This window comes from Macadamia integrifolia, chromosome 5 (assembly GCF_013358625.1).
Source record: "Macadamia integrifolia cultivar HAES 741 chromosome 5, SCU_Mint_v3, whole genome shotgun sequence".
Lineage (NCBI taxonomy): Eukaryota > Viridiplantae > Streptophyta > Magnoliopsida > Proteales > Proteaceae > Macadamia > Macadamia integrifolia.
The window spans coordinates 25,373,800-25,378,506 of record NC_056561.1 but is presented as its reverse complement, the minus strand read 5'-3'; positions in this window follow the sequence as shown (position 1 = coordinate 25,378,506).

The window sequence follows — 4,707 nt, the reverse complement described above, 5'->3', positions numbered from 1 at the left end:
TTTCTGTGGCATGCGTACAGTTCTAAAAAGTTAAGAACACTCCCAAAGAAAGTCAAACCACTCACCTTGACTGTCAACTGGTCGAGTGAAATTCCCAAGTTTGGATACCCAAATCAAACCTCGTTGGGCCTCACCAAATTGTGATTGTCTCTAGCCTAGTTGCAAGGGTAAACGGGTTTTAATACTTATCAAAAGTATCCATCGGAGGTCCCATAGGGTTTCGCCCCAAAAGTGTCAAAATTGTCAAAATTAACAGTTCAACAGACTCACCGAATACAGGTCACTGGTTGGAGACTGTGTCCATCCAATTGGGTGAACAGAGGCCAATTCGGACCTCAAAATTCACGGATATTTGGTCACTAGTTGGAGGGTGTCCTACTGGTGACCAGCCCAGAGGTTTAGTAACTTCTCAGGGCTTCTTCGTCTCAAGTCCAATTTTCAAGGATTGTACTGTAGGGAATGCATGGGTCTTCCCAGATTTCATCTAAACCTAGTTTATGGCATTTTCACTGTGCCATTTGGGAGTTATACCGAATAAATGATCGAAACCCTAACTTCCCTATTTGGGTTAAAATGACCTCAGAGCTTGGGTAGCTCACTTTGAGCTCAGGAAACATTCAAGGGATTGCAATGCACATCACCCCTGGATACCAAAAGTAACTGGGATCGAGGTGTATCCCTCCAACCCAGAAAGCCCACTGTCCACTAACTACCCAAAACCCAAACTGAGAAGGAAATGGGGTTAGGGAAAGTGCATGCACACCTTTTGTGGCAACCGACAACCTCCGAAGCAACTAGGAGCTCCCTTCCCTTCCTTTCTCTTCTTCTCCTTCCTTTTCTCCACCTTCTCTCCCTCTCTCAAGTTTTGTCTTGGTGAGAATTGAGGTCACACGCTCATTTTTCCCTTATATAGCTAGTGCCTTAAGGCCTGTTTGTCTATGAACTGTTCCGAAACCAAACTGGTTTAAGCCGATGGCTAGGTCACGTAGACCCATCCCCTTGGACTCATAAGGTGTGCAAGTCAAGAGGAAAGGTTCCATGTAGTGTGGAAGGATGTGTGGAGTTGGACACGACACATGTAGTGGGTCCCACATGCAATTGAGGCAGTTCAGCATAGCAAAGGCCACCGGTAGGTGATTGTCCGGTCATTGGTGTGCTGCCCGTGGCCTACCCAGTTACTGTATTTTTTTAGCTTTCTACCCTCTTTTGCCAATCGGTGGAGGGTTCCCAAGGGATTTATTCAAGGTCTTCCTGGCTTATTTTACCATGTAACTAGGTTTGAGCGGGCAGGTGTTAGGTCACTCATCGTTTAGGTAGAGGGTTTGATTCCTTTCTAATTCAACCAAAAAGCCCTAAATTGGTAGGTAGGGTCATCCCTTCCTTCATGACAATAGATCGCTGCAATCCAGAAATCATTGGTGCTGACAACACTGACATGGGACCTATTACAAAAGTTAAAATTTATCCGGATTAGGGCACAGATGTAACAAAAGGTTTGGGGTGAATGTATAATGTCTAACATATGATAGGGAGAGAGTCAAACGGAACACCTCCTTTGGACTTAGACTAACACCCTACTACACTGGCAGCCACCATGATGCCAAGATCAGGTGCTTTCTTGGCATTTGGGGATTGAACCCATGCATTTTTTCCATTTGTATGATTTTATTTCCCTTTTTGGTACATGGGCATGCTAACCTACGGCTCGCTCTAATGTCCTATATCATCCCATTATGTACCCATAATTTTTTATTTTTTTGGTAAGCCACAGTTCTATTCATGGCACTTAAGAGTTGGTTAAGTTTTATATTATGTTGAGATCATAAATTATAGTGTTATTTGTTGGAATTTAAGTTTCAAAAGAGTGTCAAAATGACCTTTTCAAATGATTTATTTGAATTGAGTTTTCCCTCTTAAAATTATCTTTTCTATTCTGTTTTCATGCACTTGTGTAGTTGTAGTGAACTAAGAAACCTCCTAAAAGTTTTGTCCCACACTGGTTTCCAAAAAGTTGGTGGAAGGGTTTATATATATATATATATATATATTCATAGGACTTATAAGGGATATAGAGTTCTAGAGGGATATCTCCCTCGTATGTTGGGTTGGGTTTGGGGTGCTTTTTCATACATGTGCATAGTCGCCAAGCAAGGCAATGGCCAGGTATGGGTGTGATCAAAGAACCTTCTTTTTACATGTTGTAGGGCAATTTACATCAACCTCCCCTTGTGTTTGCCTATATTACGTCCTTCCCCCTCCAAATCCGTTTATTACATTTAAACCCAAAAAATTAACACCGTGAGGATCCTTTGGGAGTCAGTCTATTAAGTGGATTTAATCTTTCTTATGGGAAATCCCATTTTTCCCTTATTGGGTTCAACATACCAATGTGGATAGGTTTCTTTCAAAGGGTTCTCTGTGGTGAAGTTTTCTCAGGCGACCTAAAACTCCAAACCCCTCTTGAAGAAACCCCTTCTGCTCTCCCCCAAATTGGTTTCTTCTCAGGCTACAATCGGCGGTGATACCCTCTGCTCTCCAATCTGTATTATCTCCAACCCCGTGAGAGTACCTGCAATTTGAGGTAATTTCTAACCAAATGCATATGGAAATGTATGCCCTAGGAATTTCGATTTCTTCAAATGCATTTTTACTATATGAGAAGACAACGTGTCGTAGGAAGTTTGATTTCTCCAAATGGTTGTCTGGATGTGCTTGCATGGTTAGGATAAACTATTTACTGTAATGCATGCTTGCTTGGTGTTACTGAAACAACCAATAAATTTTTGTTCATCTGAGATTGAACAACTTGATACTTTACATTAAGGAAACTAATATAGCCATCTTTAGAATTAGAACTTGTGATTGAATTGCTATAAAATAGGGATATTTTAGATTGAATTAGTGGTTATAATCAGTATCTTAAATCTATGATTGAATTGCTAAAAAATTTGGATATTTTAGATTCTCTGTTCTTACGAGAACTTCTCTGCACTGGTGTATCAATAAATTGGGCAATTTACCATACTTAGAACAATGAACTTCGGTTGATTTTTTTTTTTTTTTTTTTTTTTTTTTTAATCCTGATTAAAGGTAGATTAATGGGAAACATTTACAGATTCTGAACTTGTGTATATACACCAAGGATGTTTGTGTTATTCTGAACTTGTGTATTCATATTAGAATTACACAAAATACAGATTGTCCCCTGGACACATTTTCTTCCCTTATATAAGAAACATTTAGAAATGAATAGGGCCCCTATAAATGACATTGAAGGAAGGATCTTTAAGTCTTTAACGGCCTTTTTCTTTGACATTTGGAGCATCCAAAATCTGCTTTCCATAAAATTCTGTGTTTTGAAATAAGCTTATTGATGGATGCATTATATTAGGATGAATAATCACAGGTTGCATCTGAATGTGTTGATATTTCCTCCATTGTGTTGGCATTTGTTTCACTCTCACTTAACAATTTTACAGCAATGGTGTGAAGTGTCCTATCCATTTTACTTGGTGCGGGAGAATGCACACAAAGCTTGTTGACCCAGATTGTTATGCCCTTCTAGGTTTCGGCTTGTGACATATACAATTCAATCATCAACCATATCCCTGAAGACCGTAATGTGAGGTCTAAAGTCATATATGAGATCTCTAGTGAAGTGTATGTGGAAATGACAGATGATGCCAGCATGTATAGTTTATTTGGTTTAGATGGGGTGATGTCATCAAAATAGTAGTGTATGACCTTGAAGATAACCCTAGTGATGACATTGAATAGTATGCAGTAAACCAATACTCTAGTGATGTAGTTATCAGAGAAACAAGAGCGAAGTTGGGCCAAACACTTCTACAGTTAGCCAGAAAAGAGGAAAGCACTATGTGGATCATAAAGAGACTATTAAAAGAGACGACGAGTTATGTAGAGCTATCAGTAGTGCTACCAGTGATGGAAGTGATAGTCAAGACAGTGCCATTGCTAATACTACAACTAATGCTCTAGAGAAGGGTAAAGCTATAGCTACTGATGTTGCTACTCCTGGGAGATCTATTGGTGCAAGTGTTGCTCACATTAGTGGATTGAAGGTTTTTAGTAATAGTTTTGCTAGTATAAATGGATCAGCCCTAAGACCTCATGCTTTTCCTAGTAGAGAAGAAAGGGAAGTTCAAAACATTAGTGACAGTTTAGATGAATCATTCTAAGTACCTCAGGGATCTTCTAATATGATAGTGAAGACAATTAGTGATGTCAATGATACAAGAGCTGAGTTACCTCAAATGCTTCAGGTTTCTACAAGTGATGAAGAATGGGTACAACAACATGATGACTTTATGGATGATGAAAGTGAAACTGAAGAAAACCTTATTGATGATGATGATGATGATGATGATGATGATGATGTACAGGGGGATAATGAAATGGATTTTGGTGATGATCAGTATATTTCTAAAGATGATGATATTATTGAGGATGGTAAGATAAAGTTGGTGAAAGGAGCTACATATGATGATGTCAATCATTTAGAGCTATCCTCCAACAATATGTTATTCAAGAGGGTTTTGACATATTAAAACCTTAGAATGAGAAAACAATAGTTACTGTAGTGTGCAAGGCTCCTGGTTGTACTCGGCAAGTATACGCTTCACCGACTGATGATGATATTGGAGCTATCCTCCAATATATATATATATATATATTTTTTTTTTTTTT